The sequence below is a fragment of the Sus scrofa genome, chromosome 14, assembly GCF_000003025.6.
Source record: "Sus scrofa isolate TJ Tabasco breed Duroc chromosome 14, Sscrofa11.1, whole genome shotgun sequence".
Lineage (NCBI taxonomy): Eukaryota > Metazoa > Chordata > Mammalia > Artiodactyla > Suidae > Sus > Sus scrofa.
Genome location: NC_010456.5, coordinates 132878596 through 132897412, shown reverse-complemented (window position 1 = coordinate 132897412; position 18817 = coordinate 132878596). Strand labels below are relative to the sequence as shown.

Here is an 18817-nt window from a genome sequence, read left to right as displayed (position 1 = left end):
CTTGTTCCTCTGCCCAAGCAATGAGCTGGCTATACTGGGTGCTCCTCCACCACAAAGGAAGCATCCAAGTTAAGGGTGATTTGCAGGTTCCACCCACTGGCCCAGTTGCTGGGCTCAACTTCTAGGAAGCAGGAACTTGATTGACCTAAGAGATGCTGCACTTTCCCCCACCTCCAAAGAAGGGGAAAGACAACTCCCATGCCAGCATGGACCTATGACATAATACTTCACCATTTTCACACTCAGTCGCAGCCTCCCTGGCAGAAGCAAGGCACATGATTACCGCCAGTCCCCAAGAGGTGGAGGGACTTGTCCAAAGTCACACAGCTTGTAGAGGGCTGGGATTCAGACTCGAAATCCCAGGTCCCTTTTCACCATGCAGCACAGAAGTAGGTTGCCTTTGAAACTGAGTTATTCTTGCTATTTGATGAATGTTCTTTAGAGAATGAGGAACAGTTTGGCTCAGTTCAGATGGTAGGGATAATGACAGAGGCATCTTAGGGCCACTGGGAAGGCAGTGGGAGCCCCAAACCTGCTTCTTGCAGCCAGTTTGGGGTGAAGACCCAGCAACACCAGAGAGAAAGAACCAGAATTCCAAAAAGCAAAGAGGACACAGTCTGGTGAGGGGACAGACCTGCTGTAGTCAGTAGCTTCTGCAATGACTCAAAGCTTCTTTGCTCAGTAGAGTTAAATGAGAAAATCTGGAGGTCCCTTTACATAAGCAGTTATTCCTCAGGGGCCTCCCTGGGCTCCGAACAGTGACTGTGCCTCAGGACCCTGGAGTGACCTGAGGGCCAACCTCTTCCAGAAACAAGGACAATGGATCTGATCAGAACAAAAGTGTTGGGAAGCTCGTGGAGCAGTAGAGGCCCAAAGTGAGGGGGGTGGGGGGTGGGTTGATACATAATTAAATCCACAAGGTGCTGCTATGATTGTGCCCATTTTATTTATAGATGAGGCGAAGTGTGCCCTCCCAAGGTCCCAGAGCTGGGACATGGAGGAGCCAAGAATCAATCCAGGGCCCCACCCTTCACCTCTGTGAGCCTGGATCCCAAGAAATGGCTGAGAACACAGACAGCAGGGACCCTCTCCGCAGTCTCTCAGTCCCTAACACAGCCCTGTCCCCAACTCGAGGCTTAGTGGAAGCTCCAGAGCCTTATGGGGCCTTGACCTCGACCTTGACCTTCCCCCAGATGACCTGGTACTCTTTCCATCAGCAGCAAATGCCTTCCAATGAAGTCTTGGCCCTTCCCACACCCAGAAAGGCTCAACCCAGTCCCCTGGAGTGTGGTCAGCCCTGACTTAGCCTCCAGGTCTCTCTGAGAAGCAACCGGGGCACCCCCTGCCTGTCTCCCAGCTCTGTCTCCCCACCCTGGCTCCCCACATCACGCCATCATCCATCTCAAGTACAGGCTCCTGGGCTGTGCGTCTCCAGCAGAGCCGGGCACAGCTTGCCTGTAGCCGCTGATCCCCACATGTTATTCTTTGCCTTTATCTTGTTAGCATAATGTGCAGCTTCATTAACCAGCCAGATGAATCATTTAGTAACTGGAGCTAATGAATTTAATTTTCCACCTTCTATTTTTTATAATAAAACAAAGTCATAATTTGCCCATAGGTCAAGGAAGGCTCCAAGTTGCAGTTCTGAGTCCACATTAAGCTGAGAGGACAAAATGGAGGCGCAGATGGAGCTGATCCCACCACTGTTTTCGGCTGTTTCTAGGGCCCTAAATCCAACTGGATCACTCTCCCAGGTCTACAGAGACTAAAACTCAGCACCCAAACAGGAGTCCATTTTTCTTTCCGCTATGAGATACTACCATGATGGCATCCTTCCTGATAGGTCAGCGTGAAGAATAGGAGCAACTCATAGAAAATAACGTATGACGTTATCAAGGCAACTTCATGGAGTCAATTAGAGGAAGAAATATAAGAGAATTAATTCGCCTGGGAAAGATTTTTTCCCAAGCACGCTACTCCCCCCAGTCAACTGACCTGGACTGATAATATACACCTGCCGTCTCACTACCCTGTCACTGAAAACCACGAACGCCAGTGATGAACCACTACTTGAAATATCAACATCGGAAGGAAGGCTAATTAGCGAGGACCCCACCCGCCTTAGCACATAGTTGAAATGCACCAGTTGAAGGCTCCTTGTAACTTGACTACCCGATGCCTCATCCCTGATTAAAGCCTGGCTGCAAACTAAAATGCAGTTAATTTATTGTAAGTTTTATTAGGCATATAAAAGGAAGCAGGAATGACTAGCCTTTCGTTGCTCGAGATACATTTCATCCATGACTCAGAGCAGATTCCTCGCAGATTAAGCTTGTTAATTTCCCTCCCCGCCAACATTCTTCTCTGCATTGCTGAAGCAAAAGCCACAGGCTCTTGTCTGAAATGGATGGGATGAAAAGGGCTGCCCCCCCCCCACAACAGTTACATTAACCACTTTGTCCTTTTAATTCATCTAATTACATGCAGGGAGAAAGCTGCTGCCTTAGAGGCTCCGCTGCTCCTGGCCAGAGCGTGATGCTGCTGGGCCATTGCTTTGGGCTTTTTGTTGTCTTATTAGGGGTGCTTTTGTTCAGAGAGATGGTTAAAGCCATTTTCAGCAGCCAGCGAGATGAAGCAGTTTCAATAAGGATACAATGTACTTGTTTAAATTACCTTTCAAAATGCTCAAAACCATTAAGGGGGAGGTGCTGCAAATAAAAGTTGGATTTTTTGTTATAATGTTTTACCCTAATAACAGCTTTTATTTTATTATAATCCATTAGTTGACAATATTATTCTATAGATTATTAGGCAGCAATTTTGTTATTTTATCACACTTTCAGCACTCACTCACCGGGCCAGGATCCACAAATCTCAGTATAATATGCTTTCAATTTTGTTAAAATCTCTATTTAACTGGTTTGGCTGCGGAACATCTTGGCAAATGTGTTTTTAATTTCGTTCTAATTAACTTGACAGTTGACAGAACTCAACGGTGGCGTGATGGTGTCCCCTTTTTCCAGGGTCCCTGCAGCTCCATTCCTGGGGTCCATTTTTTTCTCTCTCCAGTTCTAACAAGCAAGATGTCAGAGGTAACACCCAGGAGAAGGGTCTTTCGTCTCTGTCAAAAGAACATGCAATTTTTTAAAAACCAATTAAAAACTCTGGCTTTCCTCTTTATCTGCAAAAAGAAGGCCATTGGTTCCAAAGGGTTTTCAGAAATGGTTTCTTTCTACGGGTGTAGATCCTAAAGGATGAAATAAAGGCAAAGCAAGTGAGACGGGAGGGTTTCTGTTGCCCGTATAGGAAGCTGGCTCTTTCCGAAGAGATGTGACGAAAGAGAAGCCATGTTCTTTGTGTATCACCTGCACTTAGTGGGAGAAGCAGCCTTAAATGCTCTGCTTTGAGGCGGGGGCGGGGGGGGGAATCACCCCTGGGGATCACAGCTTTAGGACAACTTACCTTGCTTTTTCAACAATTCCAAATTCTCTCTTCTGGGGAATTTTGCTCTGGCAACCACTCTCAAGATACCATCTGTTTCTTTGCTTCCAGAATCCTGCGGCATCTCAAAAGCAGGTCCCTCCTTGACCCTCATCAGGACCAGTAAGGATGCAAATCACCGCAAAGCAAAACCTAATTTTTCCTTTTCTTTCTTTTTTTTTTTTTTTGTTCTTTTGTTTTTGTTTTTGTTTTTCTTTTTTCTTTTTTTGAAGAAGTAATGTCTTCCTGACAGAGAGGTAAGGCACATCTCTGTAAAGCGAATCCAATCTTCTCTATAATTTTCTTATACAGAGATGTGGGGGTCCAGGGGTCTGCATGGGAAACTACAAGCTGATTTGAGGCCAGGTTCTTCAGTGAACATTCACAATTTGCGGTGAACCTGAGGTGCAGTGTCTCCCATCAGTTCTGGGCATCTTCCCTTTCCTCTCTCTCTCTCCCCCTCTCTCTTCCCTTCCTCTCTTACTTGTTGTGAATTCTGCCCCTACCCGGAAATTCCCGGATCCGAGATGCTTCTGTCTAATGATGAAGAATGTCAGTCCTACCAGGACCCCACAGATGAATCATTACATCCTCCTCGCCTTAATGACAAAAACTCGTGGCACCAGGGCCTGGGGACTTGACCCCAGCCAGTGAGGAACAGCCTGAAGCTGCACAAGGCTTCTGACTCCTCAGGCCCACGCTCCTCCCTGAATGCTTTCTTGGAGAAGGATCTAGGGTCCGTCAAAAACAAAATCAGTGTGGTCTTTTTTTCCTAGTCCTCAAATCTGCGTTTTAGCTTTCCACTTGAATGTAAAACAAGGATGCTGCTATTCAATCGTTTGGCATAGGCCATTCGATGAAAACAAAGCATTTGATGTGCTTGTTTTTGAATGGTGCTATGTTTCAGGCAAATAAAACATAAATGTCTAGACCAGTGATTTTCAAGAGGGAGCTGTTTTCTTCCCCAGGGGACACTGGGCAATGTCTGGGGACATTTTTGGTTGTCACAACCAGGGCTGTGCTCCTGGCCAGGGCTGTGCTCCTGGCCTCTAGTGGGTTGAAGCCAGGAGTGTGGCTAAACCTCCTATAATGTACGGGGCAGCCCCGTCCCTCCACCACCAGACCCAGCCCTCAGACCCTGCCTCGGCTTACCCTCAGGAGCTTACAGCCTACAACAGGAGAGAAGGACTAACTTGCAAGGGAGAGTGGGCTGGGTCATGTCACCAAACCCTGGAGTGCAATTTGCCTTTTTTTTTTTTTTTTTTTTTTTTTGGCTGTGCCTGTGGCATGCAGAAGTTCCCGGGCCGGGCCAGGGATGGAACCCAAGTCCCAGCAGCGACAATGCTGAATCCTTAACTGCCAGGCCACTGGGAAACTACATGATTTGTTCTCTACCCTGCACTTCCTGCCTCTGCTCTAGAACTTTCATAACTGTGCCAACTCCCCTCAGCCCATTTTCTTGTCTTCAGGGGAGGCATAAGGAGCTCCTAGTGAAATAACCTATGCAAAGCACCCAGCCAGTGCCGAGCACACAGTGGGCCATCAATGAATTAGGATCTGATGATAATGATGCCACTGCCTGGTTTTCTTTGGCCAGGGTGGGGAGGGCGTGAGTCTTGGGATCCTTTTTTTCAGGAGAGTAAGAGCCATAATGTCCACTCAGATTCTTTCCAAATCCCTTGCAACTGTCCCAGTACAGGAAGAAGCTCACAGACCTGTGAGAATCTGGCGACAAGAGTCGGAGAAGAAGCCCCTCTGAGAGGAGCAGAAAGGAAGGTGCAGGTGGTCTGCGTGTGAGCCGCCTCCCTGCTCCACGCACTCCTTCCCCCGGGGCACCAACAAAGGCCGTGCTGGGAGCCAGCTCAGGCAAGGGCGAGTTTCCGCTGCCAGCTGCCTGCATCCAGCCCATCGCCCTGAGCAATGACTCTGCTCAGACAGCTCCCAGCTATTTAGGAACCACAAGCTCATGCTTCTTTCTGAGTTCTGCGTGATGAAGAAACCCACCGCTCTCTGAAACTATACTTGCGGATCAGAATATTAGTTTGCACCATTAAGTATCTGCCAGGCTATTAAAGTGCTCGGCTCCCAAGAGTCCGCCTCCTTCATTTACTCTGCATTGCATCTATGGGTTACGTGAAGGCGTCCTCTCCGAAAGACACTTTGTGCAAAACTTCTTTCTCGAATTAATGCCAAAGAGAAATAAAATGTTCTCTGATACTTTGTCTCTAAAACTGCTCTCTGGCTTGTGAACATCTGTCAAGGATATATATTTCCATGGCTCCAACTTGCCCAGATTTTAACACCCAGCTTGGTGAGGCCACGGGAGTTGAACTCACTCACACACTGCTTCCTGTGGAAACAGCACTAGGCAAGCAGGGCTGTTAGGGTCTGTTCACGAAGGCACGTGGCTGCTTTCGGATGGATGGATGGTGGGCATCCTTGGTTTTCTGCTCCCAACGCTATCTCACAGGTAGAGCCTTACCCACTGCTACTGAATAAACGGCCCCCAACTCACCAGGCCAAAATTAAGTTTTGCTGGGGACGCGAAAGCAGGGCCTGTGTTTGACCATTGAGCACCACGTGTGGCCATTAGAAAGAAAAGAAAAATCAATAGGGTTTCATTAAAACAGCAGGCAATCAGGGCCCAGCCCTGGCTTAATTACAGTTTCAGTAGCATTTGCTTTAATTGGAAAGAATAAAAGAAGTGAAGTGGAGTGAATGAAGAAATTAGCATATCTATCACTGTTGTCACATTGTACCCTGGCCTTAAAACACTGTTCCCTCTGTCGTATCTCTGAGGCTGCGCTGAGCACTGAAAAAAAAAAAAAAAAAGAAAAGAAAGAAAAAAAAGAAAAACTTGGAAAGGCAATTAGTAAATCCTCACATACCACCTTTGTGAAATTCTAATTAAAGTCTTTTATAATCTTTGGGAGGTTTTTTTTTTTTTTAATCTGCTAGATATTCTAGCTACACTCTGCAACATGTCTGTTAATGAGGCCATCTTGTGCCATATAGTCAAGGCAGTTCTGAGCCAGCTTGGGCAGCCCAGAAAAGTCTCAGAGCCTGGTCACAGCTTAGACGGTGGGGCCCAAGGGCAGCTTCCACCAACTGGAATTCTTTCTGCTTACTGGACTTCTCACTCGTCACAGACACAGGAGGTGTCAGAGCTTCTTGAGACCCTTAGGTACCAAATAGTCTGAGTCCCATCCCCCTGCCATGTTATAGGTAGGGAAACTGAGGCCTGAGGTCCCCAGACTAGCACAGAATACGGCAAGGACTTTTTGCAGGCCTGCTGTTTGGCAATTTCCAGTCTATTCTCTCATAATATTTCACCTGGTAGCATGTCAGGAACACCTTTCCCACTGAAAGAAAATATTGACATAAGGGATTAAATTCCCTTTGCTAGAAGTCAAAGTATTTCCTGTAACCCAGCTATTCATGGAACCCAGGTAATATTTTCACAAGCCCCATGGTAACATATCACTCTTAATACAAAGAGGCTCCTCTTTCTTTTTTCCTCTTTTTGATTCTGCTGTACCTGCGGCATATGGAGGTTCCCAGGCTAGGGGTCAAATTGGAGCTGCAGCCGCTGGCTTACACCACAGCCATAGCAATGCAGGATCCAAGCTGCATCTGCGATCTACACCACAGCTCATGGCAATGCCGCCGGATCCTTAACACAGAGTGAGGCCAGGGATCGAACCCCAGTCCTCATGGATGCTAATCAGATTCATTTCCGCTGAGCCCCAATGGCACCTCCAAGAGGCTCCTCCTTTGGAAGGAGGACCATGAGTTCGATTAGAATATGGCCAAGGAAAGTGTTTCGAGGTCGTGACCATTGTGGAAGGAACAGACATGCTATTCCCACTGGCTTGGATTTTGGGGGGAAAAAGTGTCAAATGCCTAACGATGCCATGAATGTCATAGAGGTCCCGAGATGGCCTACAATAAGAGCTCCATCCTGTGAGATCCCACTTTGTGCTGTGGTCCTACGGTGCTTCTTTCATCCCCACTTGGAAGAAGAAAAGACGGAGGCACAGAGAAGTTAGGTGCCCGTGGTCAAATCAGCCGCGAGCTGCGCTCTACACACACCTTGGGTTCCAAAAGGCTTCCTCCTCCAGCCACACGGCTCTCCCAAGGAAAATGGCCAAATCGGAGGAGAAAACAGGAGCAGGCCTGTCCCTCCAAACTGACTTCATTCTCTTCCTGGCAATCCCCTGGTCCAGACAGAGCCCAGGAAGCCACGCTGGGGAGGCCCTGGGCCCAGGCTGGGTCCTTCCTTGAATCTGCCCAGACCAGGGCCTTCCTCCCAGCCCACCGAGGGCAGCATGGCTCTTCTGAGACAAGCCCTCAAAGCAGTCGCTCATTGCACGACTGAAGAGAGGTGCCGTGTGGCCAGGGCACAGGGCCACCTCTGAGGTCAGAGGGGAGTGGCCAGGGGACAGTAGCGAGATATCCATGCAGAAAATTACAGGGAGGAAACAATTCATTGCCCCTTCACACAGTGGTCCCCGGGAAGCGTGTGATTGGCTTCTCGCTGGAGCGTGGCGGGCCCTTGTCCTGGGTCAATCCTCAGGGCAACTGCATGAGGCACAGCAGCGTCCCCACCACTGTGGGCGTGAGCCAAGCACAGGAAGCACTTAATCTCCTCTGACCCTCCTCGCCCAGTGAGGGGACAAGAAATGTGCTTCTCACAAAGGCATCTCAGAACCACCCAGATAAAAGGGTGGCGAGGGGCCAGCTGGAGGAGCAGCCTCTGGACACCTGGGCCTGGTCCGGGTCAGACCTGGAGCCCGAGGGTGGCTCTCTGACTCACCTGCCTCCAGCAGCGGACACCTGGGCTTCTTTTGAGCTCTTGCTCCTGGCTAAGGGGCAGGCGTACCGCTGCCTCCAGTATAATTGTGAGAGGGACCAAAGGGTATCTTTTGGAGCCCCACTCTCCGAATCTGAGAAAGAGGGTGCTCCCTGGCTGAGTGGAACCCCTGGCAGTGTGGCATCTTGCTGAAAACCGTGGGGACCCTGGTCGTGTGGCCCCAGAGAAATTAGCAGGTGCAGCCCCAGACCCACAAGAACCCCTCAGCTGGAGGGTCCCACAGCCCACACTCAGCAACACACCAGCAGGCAGAGGTGCAGGGCTGGACATGTCCCAAGTGACCAAAAGACCCAGGCACAACATCCTTGGTCCCCTTTTGTCCTCACGACACTTTGAGATCGGGGACAAGGCCTGGTTCACTTTTTCAGGATGTGGAGCAAGCCACCTCTGCCCTGGGCCTCCGTTTCCTCACCTATATGATGCACCCATCCCCCACTGGGACATCCTCTGTCTGAGGCACTAATAGTACTGTCACCTAGTGATCAGGGCTCAGACCAGGGAGGGCCTCCAAAAGAAAGAAATTCACCCCAGGTCATGGATGACTAATATAGGATCCTGGGGGCAAGAGGCGGGGGGCCCTAGGGAACAGGGGCTATGCTAGCAGAGGCAGGTATCCCCAACCCCATGGGGGTGGGGGGGAACCAGAGCCAAGAGCTGGCAGGTGGGCAGTCATTCCAGCGACAATGGTGGCCGTAGGGGAGGGGCCAACCCCCTCAGAGCCCCGCTCTGGGCAGAGCATAGACTTGCCAGTCGGTGTTCAGGATGCATCACGTCCTCACCTCAGTCCTGTTCACGAACTGTCTGGTCCACGCCCATCCTGTGCTCCTGTGAGAAGACAGGGATCACAGTTAGCCTCCCTCTGCAGACAAGGCCAAGGAGGTGGAGGGAGGCACTGAGGGGGCCTCAGTGGGTCAGCAGCTGAGCCGAACTCAGGAGGGCCAGCCCAGAGCCTGCCTCTCAATCCAGCACCCGTCGTGTCCACACCAGCTCATTTTCTGCCAGCCACCACGCAGCTTCGGCATCCTGGCTAGACAGCAGCTGACACCTCGATGGGGAAAAACAAAGGGTCAAGGACGGAAGGCTGGTCACTCTGCAAAGCCAGAAATGCCCCCAACACAGCCTGCCCTTGGCCCCCTGTTCAACTCTGTTCTGCTTTGGTTTTTCTAAGAGAACAAAGGCACAAAGGCCCAGCTCTGCAAAGGCAGTATTGCGGAGTGGTTAGCCCCACCGACTTTGGAAACAGTTACCAGACGGAGTTCAGATCCCAGCCCTACAGCTTCAAAGGACCCCAGGCAAGTGACACCCCCCCTCCTCCCCCCCAGTGTCCCACGGGTTCCTCACCTGGAAGGTGGGGTCAGAGGTATTCACCTGCCCAGCTGTCTGCAGGGTTCGATGAGGTCGTGCGTGTGCAGGGCTCAGGATGGGGCCACTGAGATTTGGAGGTGCCACCATCTTTCTTAGCCTTGGGTGCCCCCCAGCAGCACCCAGAACACCTGGCGGGACAGAGGATCCCCCGTGGGGCAAAAGAAACGCTGCACTCCCGGCCAGGGACTGCGAGGGCATCCTAGTCCCGCCACCTGGTGACCTGGGCAAGTCCCTTCCTCCGAGCACCTTCTGGACCTCCACTTCCCGTCTGTAAAAAGCGGAGGCGGAGCTTGTCCAGGACAGGGTTCCTCCCACGCCTAAAACCCGCTCCTTCTCAGGGGATTGGAGAATGGCAGGCCGCACAGACGAACATGAGTCAGGGCCCCCTCCGCGTTTAGCTGCTTTTCAGCCTGTTCACACCCGGCTTCTAAAGCGCTGATGCACCCACTCCCGGGGCTGCGTCATGGCCTTTCCAACAAGAGGTGGAGGGTCTCAGCGAGGCGGCTCATCTCTACGCAGCTGAAATGCAGCCACTACCATTAACTGGGACAAACACAGCCCTGCGCGGGGCTTGGCCCCCGGCTCACATTCGCCGGGGTGGTAATTAGAGGGGGAAAAGTATCCTTCAGGCAGCTGAGTTGCGGAAAACCATTTTCATTGAAAATATATATTTTGTAATTGTAAATGGAAAGATTACCTGTAATAGCGGTAACAGACCCATTTCCTAATAAGATGAACACTATAGCTGATGAGTGAAGCATCTGTATGTAGCTACGTACACCATTTCTGTACTGCAGGCTGCCAATTTGTTTCAGCGGCGAAAAGCGTGATTTAGTGTTTGTAGCATTACCATCTGTTGTCGTTATTACAGAAATTATATATAAACCAGTTAGTAAACACTTTGCCGAGTTGTCTGTTGTTTTGATAATCACCCATAATAACATCTAGCATCAATATGGTCTTTAAACCCGATTTGGGAGTTAATGGAATAAGAGGAGGGAGTCTGTATATGCACCGGGGTAATGTCATTAGGAATGTTTGTGAAGAACAAATTAAATCAGTTGTAAATTGTGCTCTCAAGTCAGCCAGAAAACCAGTCTTGTTCAGGAGAAGGGATTTATATTTTAACCTCGTGCAGAAAATGCACTTACACAGATTAAAATAAAATAGGGACTTCGCCAATGGATGGAAGTGGTAATTGCTAGCGCCTTAATGGCTTCCTGTTGGCTGTGTCATGCAGTGGGCACAGCTATTTCAGAAGTTAACCGGCACTCGGGGTCATACTTTCACTGATTCAGTCATTAAACCGGGCTAGACATGTCACTAAATGGCTGATTATTCAAATCATAAGGCTGCTCCATGGCTCCCCGGTGTCGTTTTTTGAACATGGGGATTTTCAGGGATGGTTCTCATAAAATCAAGATGAGCTGGATTCAAGTATGAGTCAATGGTAGCCCTGGGCTGGGGTCTGGCCCATGTGGGGTGGCAGAGGGACACCCTGCCTACTTTCCTGGACAGGTGGGGCAGGTGGGCGGCTGTGCTGGTTCAACCTGGTGGCTTGGTTGTCTCCAGGGCTCCAGGGGAAGGGTCAACTTGGGAGTTGGGTCCAAAGAGGAGCCATGTTTAAACAAAGAAATGCCATGGAGGGGAGAGGAAGCAGGCAAAGGAGATGCCGGGGAATCCATTATTCCATTGTCAGACTTTCGTCAACATTACCCCTTGCCGGGAGTGGGGGTGGGGGCAGGGGGGAGGATGGCCATTGGATCCCAGATCTGTCTCCAGGGCCTCTGTGTTTTTCTCCTCCACAGTGCTTCCTCTTATGTCGAGAGCACTCTCAAGGCATTTCTCTTGTACTTTTCACATGAGATCTCTGGAAAACAGGTGTTATTAACACCCCTATGTTGCAGTTGAGCCGACTGAGACTTAGAAGGTGTTGAGATAATGTGAGTGAGTCCACACAGCTGGGAAGAGGCCAGGTGGGATCAGAGCCCAGGTTTCAGGGGAAATCTGAAAGTCTCTCCATGGCATGGAGCTGTGGAGCAGATGAGACCAAAAAAATAGACATCTACCCAGACACTCAGAAGTCAATAACATTTCTGTACCGAGTTTGCCTGTGCATCGGGGGTGGGGGGGTGGGGGTGGGGGCAGGAAGGATGGCAGGACCAGTTCTAGAATCCAGTCTGGCTACAGGAAGGTAATCTAACCGGCAGCTGCAGAAGCTGGCTTTCAGGGAGGGATGGAGGCAGTCATCTGATAAGTGCTTGCCCCAGCACAGGAACAGACAAGAATTGGGGATGGTAGCCAACGTCATAGGAAGGCTGGGGAGGACTGTGACCGAGCCAGCAGAATACCTGCAGTGCTGAGATGCTCAACAAACAGGGGCCAGTCACAAAAACAGAGAGACCCCTGTGTTTTCTTCCAAGAGCGCCCAGGATGTCAGGTTCGGACTCAATAGTCCAACAACAACAACAGAACTGGAACACACCTAGAAGTGAAGCCCCCCAGGGGCCACCATCCTGAGGCCTGCAATGACAGTACCCATCTCACTGGGATCCGGTCCCCTGGCCCAGAGTAGCTCTAGGGTGTTCTAGTCCAAGCCTGGGGGTTGGGGTTCAGGGCTTTTTGTTTGTTTTAGTAAATGAGGGATCCAGGGTCTAGGAATGTCTGGTCACTTGTTCAAGGTCACACAGCAAGGTAATATCAGAGCAAGATGAGATGTCCCCTCAGTGAGCACTGCTGTTGCTTTATAAGCTGCTGGGCAATGTGCTCCCTGCTTTTCCTAAGTCAACACATTAACTCATCCAACCCAGACTCCCAGGCCGTTGCCATCATCATCACCTCCATGTGCTACACGGGCACACCGAGGCACAGAGAGGGCCAGGCCCTGGTCCGCAGTCACACAGCTAGAATGTTGCAGCAGCCGGAATAGCCAAGCTGTCTGATGCCAGATGAAGAGCCGTGCTCTTCATCCATCCACCACCCCAGGGGTCGCAAACTACGTCCAAGGGACAGATCCCGCCTGCTGCATATTTTGTAGTGGCTGGTGAGCAAAGAATAGTGTTTACATTGGTGAATGGTTGGTGAGAAAAAAAAAAAAAAGAAATTTTTTTTTTTTTTTTGGCTTTTCGGGGCTGCACCCTCGGCCTATGGAAGTTCCCAGGCTAGGGGTCCAATTAGAGCTATAGCTGCCCGCCTACTCTACAGCCACGGCAATGACAAATCCAAGCCCCATCTGTGACCTATACCACCACTCATGGCAACACCAGATCCTTAACCCACTGTACGAGGCCAGGGATCGAACCTGCGTCCTCATGGATACGAGTCAGATTCGTTTCCGCTGAGCCACAGCGGGAACTCCCTTGGCAAGAAAAGTTTAAAAGAATATTTTGTGACATGTAAAAAGTATATGAAATTCAAGTTTCCATGTCCATAAACGAAGTGCTAATGGAACATAGTCATGCTCATTCACTTATGTATGGGCCATGGCAGCTTTCGTGCTAGAATGGCAGGGTTGAGTGAGGACAGAGATCCCAGGACCACAAAGTTTCAAAGCTTTCCTGTCCGGCCCTACACCGTACAGCCTTGGAAGTTCTTTCAACAAGGGGATGAAGGAAGAAAAGAAGGACCTTTGTCCCCGGAGTATGATCCCAGGAGGATGAAAGAAATGGGATAAAAGGAAAAGCGACACAAAAGAACAGAGAAAAAGGAAAACCGTCCATGTTGAACAAGACAAGGCCAGTTGTGGACGCGATGCTCCCAACACCGAGATTTCAAAGGTAAAGGGAGAAGGAGGTCCCCGTGGCGGAAATAAATCCTGCGCCCCCCACCCTCCCCACCTGGGACCAGGGGGATAACGACCAGGGGGACATCCCACACCCAGGTGACCTCAGGAAAGGGACCCGCGGAGGCTGGGCGGTGTAGAAATACTTTGGGTGCTTGAGTATTTTTCATAAACTCATGTAATTATTTTAATTAAAAATCTTTAAAATATTAATGGGGGAGGGGCTCTAAAGCAGAGTTAATTATAGCAGCTCCACTCGCCACATGTACTTAAGACTCCGTCAGCTTTTCCATTAGGCACTGCTGCTCTTCCGGGCGGCTATAATTCAACCAAATAAATCGGCCACAGGCTGAAGCTTGACAAGCAAGTTTGCAGGGTGGGAATTAATTGTTTAATTGATTTGAATATTCAAAGCCTATAGGTGAAGGGGAGAAAAAGTCCTTGTCATTTCAGGGAGGGTCGGCCTGAAGACACCTGCCCTTTTTGTCATTCACCGGTCATTGCTGCTCCTATTAAAACCTCACCATCCATTCTCACGGTTCAAAAACACAGCCCTATCGGCAGCGTTGCACCAAAAGGTTCTAAGTACCTTACTTAGCTCTTAAATGTGTGCCTCAGTTTTCCTTCAAATGAGCGTCACTCATCCGGAAAGGAATTTGTTCATGTGAATGTGTTTTAAAATAAGCCTTTTCATTTTTGGTAGCTTCAATCTACAACCAGCAGCCATCACAGGCTTACCTTCCTTTGGCTAAAATCCGATCATTAAACCAACTTGACTATTAGGGGGAATATCTGGCTGGAAAATGCATTTTATCCCTGAAGAATATGCCATATTAGTGAGAAAATTACTCTAAATGGGAACAAAGCTGACAACTGCTGCTTGCAGACTAATGGCCTAGTGTATATATCGTACCCAAAAAGCATGTCATCACCCAGCTGTTGAGCAAATCACTGGCATGAGATTCTGGTTGGCAGAAATGGGACATTACCGGTGGCTGTCGAAAAGGTTTTAGGGATTTGGGTGGGTTTCTCCTCCCTCCTTTTACTTAAAGCCAAGGGACCCAGCATCAGCACAACCTGAAAATCCCCTCAAGTCCAATGCTATGAGTCGACAGGGCTTCCTGAAGGTAGAACTGCATCCTACTCTTGCTGCCGCCCTGGATCATTCAGTAGCCACTTCCTGCCAAAACGGCAGCCAGTGAACGGCAGAGTGTTTTCTCACCCACTGCAGAGTTGTTCAACTCAGCCTACTTAGGACCTTGGAGGATGCCCTGAGGCTCCCCAGATAACAGGAGAGGTCAGGGCAACGACGCTCTCTTCAAGAGGGAAAAACTACCATTGCGTCGTAAACGCGGTGGCTGGAAGAAGGAAAGGAAAGACAGGACCTGAAGAGGTCCTCGAGATGAAAATATGGCAGTTCCTGTTCCTGTTGGGTTAAGAATCCAAGCACTGTCCACGAGGATGCAGATTCGATCTCTGGCCTCACTCAGTGGGTTAGGATCAGGTGTCACCTTGAGCTGCGGTGTAGGTCACAGACACAGCTCAGATCCCGAGTTTCTGTGGCTGTGGCAGAGGCCAACAGCTGCAGCTTCAATTTGACCCCTAGCCTGGGGACATCCATGTGCCTTGGGTGCGGCCCTGAAAAGACCCCCCCCCACACACACACACAAAAGATGAAATGCTATAATAACAAGAAAAAGGGTTTGTTTCATTTTGAGTCCTTGATACTGTCTTCCTCATGAGAAGAGACACCAATTTAGGCCATTTTCTGTTCTTACTAGAGGGAAAGTGGTATCAGTTTTAATAAAGTCCAAGAACACTCGTTAATAGGATGCATTTTTCATCCACCTAGAAACATAGCGAAGTCATGTCGGTGACTCAGAACATTCAAATAAAGGGCAGCCCCCACTCTGTCTCCTGATAGGAGAGCTGGCAAGGGCTGTTCCTGAACAATACCAACCATTACAACTTTATTCTTCTTTTCGTGTGCTTCTTCAGAGCTCCTAATTCAGATAGTATTCCCCAACCCTTTTTTTAGGAGACGTAATTCATTTACTGAAATTGCTTCTTTTGAAAGCTTTTGGCTATAGGAGCCCTCTTGTTGAAAATTCATTGCCAAGAACCTAGAAATTTGGATGGACGATGCCCAGGAAGCATAGGGTAGTTCTTTTATTTATTTATTTATTTATTTATGTATTTTGCTTTTTAGGGCCACACCCGCAGCATATGAAAGTTCCCAGGCTAGGGGTTGAATCAGAGCTACAGCTGCCGGCCTACACCACAGCCACATCAATGCAGGATCCAAGCCTCGTCTGCGACCTACACCACAGCTCACGGCAACACCAGATCCTTAACCCACTGAGCAAGGCCAGGGACCAAACCCACAACCTCATGATCCTAGTCGGATTCCTTTCTGCTGCACCATGATGGGAACTCCCTAGGGGAGTTCTTCATAGGCTGAAACACTTACACGGTAAACTAACAAGGCAGGTAAGTGCACGGGGGCAAAAACAGGCAGAGAAAATCACCACCCTGCAGTGTGTGGAGTGGGCAGGGGTGCCAGCTACTCCCCCCGAAAGTTTCCACGCAATTCCTCAAACAGGAACAGATGGCACCTCCAATCAAATACCATTTCTGCGCTTCTCTTCACATGCCACGCTGGGCTCCAGAAACGAGCACTTGGCCTGCATCTGGGAATATAGGTGCCTAGCAGACACTTCAAGTCCAAAGTCTCCCATTCTTTCCAGTCAGGCAAAGAACATAGTCATTCTGTTTTAAAAGCTGCAGTTCCACATATGCCTGAAGAAACCCTTATGAGCACGGGTATTTGAGCAAACAGTAAGTTTGGGAGAAGTACTCAACTCGTATTTATTAAGCTGTACTTGTGATCAAGGCACTATTCTAGGCTCAAACAAAGGCTCAAAGAGCACCTAGGAGAGAAAGAGTCTACGGAAGCTGAAAGTGACACAAAGTAATACATCATAGGATGTTCGAGCTGGAAGGAAGCTTCAAGGTCATTGCGTCCACTATGCCCATGTGCCGAATGGGGACTCAGGTCCAAAGGGATGTGACTTGCTTGGATCGTGGCAGAATCAGAGCCACACTTGTTTCAGAGGTCACATGTATATTACTGTGTGCCACGAATTGTACTTCAACTTTCACAGAGTCGTTGAGTATCATCCTTTAAATTTACAAGTAAGGAAACGAAGGCTCAGAGGGGTTACGCCATTTGTCTGAGGTCACACAATTAGTGACAGGCCCCCCTGGCCCCCCAGATTCCAACCCAGCTCCATCTGTTTCCAGGGTCTCTTATCCTCTAGACTCTGCAAAACCAAAGCACGAAGTATGTTCCATGCCCCCTTCATCTGCCTGGAGAATGCCAGTTCATCCTTAAAGACTTGCCGGACGGATCCTGTCTTCTGTCAGCCTCCCCCACCCCCTCTCCGTGGGCGCCCCCTGGCCGCCTCCATCTCACTGTGCTGGCTTTGTGTCTCTGTGCCCCACACCAGGTCCTGCTCTCGTACCCCGAGCCTATAGCACAGGGTTTGGCACTCAGCCTGCGCCTGGAAAATATCCTTTGAATGAATCCAGTGAACCTACCAAATTCCTAACCCTGGAGCAGGTCCATTCTGCTGCCACAGAGTTGCCCTTGCCTTTGGCTTCCAGGCGGACCTTCTACCCACATGGTGCTCGGGGGTGTTGAGATAGGGTTCCTCGTTTTCTTCTCTTGGCCCCTCAGGAGACAGAGGCTACCCTGCCTCATGCCCCTGCCCAAACACACATTCACAGTCACTAGAAACCAAACGCCCCTCCGGGAGACTCTCCCCTGCCATCCTTCCTCACTTCTCCCTGGACCCCACCCCCTTCTCCTTCCCAGCCCCTGACCCACCCGGGGGCCAGCCCTCGCTGCTCTGCATCTGTTCCCACACCAATGGAAGGAGACCCAGCAGAGAGGGGAGGGGGCTCTTTGGAAGCCAGGGTTGGCACATGAGGTTTTAACACAACGAGGATGACTTTCCCACAGCACGTCTAAGTCCTTTGATGCATCTTGCTCCGTATCTTCAGGGACATCATCAAATGCCCTTTTGTTATCCTGACTTCACTGAGTTCAGCAGATGTGCGTTGGAGGTGAGGGTGGGAGGGGGTGTGGCAAGCAGGAAATATCATCCCTCCACTTAATGAAACCTGACCAGGAACAAAAGCAATGTAACAGTACAACTTTGATCTGTTGAATTGATTAAAGAGACAAAATTTGGAGTTCCCACTGGGGCTCAACGGGATTGGCAGCATCTCTGCAGCAGCAGGACGCAGGTTCGATTTGCAGTCTGGCACAATGGGTCAAAGGATCCAGGGTTGCCACAGCTGTGGCATAAGTCGCAACTGTGGCTCAGATTTGATCCCTGTCCTGGAAACTCCATATGCCGAGGGGTGGCCAAAAAAGAGAGGAGAGAGGAAAGAGAGAGAGAGGGAGGGAGGAAGGAAGGAAAAAAGAAAGAAAGGTACATACGACATTTTAGAAAAAAGGAACTTTCCTTGGGTTTCAAGAAAACTAAATCTGTTACTCTCAGTAGTGATAAATCACTTTCTTAAAAATCCAGCAGATTTAAAGTAAACATTGAAATTCCAACTTTCATCAGGGATGGGGAAATTGAAAGCTCCTGAGAAGATAAAATTCTAGTATCAGAATCTCTCCATTTGCTCAAGTATCAAAATATAATGAAGATATTTAGACTCAAACTACAAAGGTACAATTGGCTCCTCTTTCTTCCCCCTTTTCCATAATTCAGAGCACGGTTCAAAATCTATCTTCCCTCCAGTTCACTGCCGTTGTCACTAACTCCACAAAACCCTGGACTTGGAATTGTTGTAAAGCCCTTGTTGACTGACTGCCTACAGGTGCCAGCCTTGCTTTTACACATTTAGTAGACATTGTTTGACCTAGTCCTCCAAAGCCCTGTGAGCAAAGGCCCATCAGCCCATTTACAAATGCTGAGCTTAGGTTCAGGGCAAATGCTCGGTCCAGGTGTGCACAGCCCCATGGTGGCAGCATCAGGAAGCCAACCCAGGTCTGTCTCCTTAGACTCTGATGGGCTTTGGGGTGGACCCATAGCAACCCATAGCAACCCTGATATAGCCTAGCATATTGAGGGTTCTTCCTATTGTAGGCGGAATTTTTATTTTCATAAATCCTCATCAGCCACTTGAGCCACCACAGGAACTCCAATTCTTATTTTCTTATTTGACCTTTTTTACATTTTATTTTTATAATCAAATAAGAAATAAGCCTTTAGGACTATGTGTACAGAGCCCTCTCGGTT

General features: G+C 49.4%; 1 long non-coding RNA gene across 1 annotated transcript in view; it reads right to left on the bottom strand.

Annotated features, from left to right (window-relative positions):
- LOC110256800 overlaps positions 1–18817 on the bottom strand; it is a 171929-nt gene that overhangs the window by 11207 nt on the left and 141905 nt on the right. Inside the window, exons 4-5 of the long non-coding RNA XR_002338809.1 lie at positions 9133–9178; positions 2855–3121 (exon numbers count right to left, since the gene is read on the bottom strand). This is a non-coding gene — a long non-coding RNA (uncharacterized LOC110256800). The remainder of the gene's footprint in view (positions 1–2854; positions 3122–9132; positions 9179–18817) is intronic.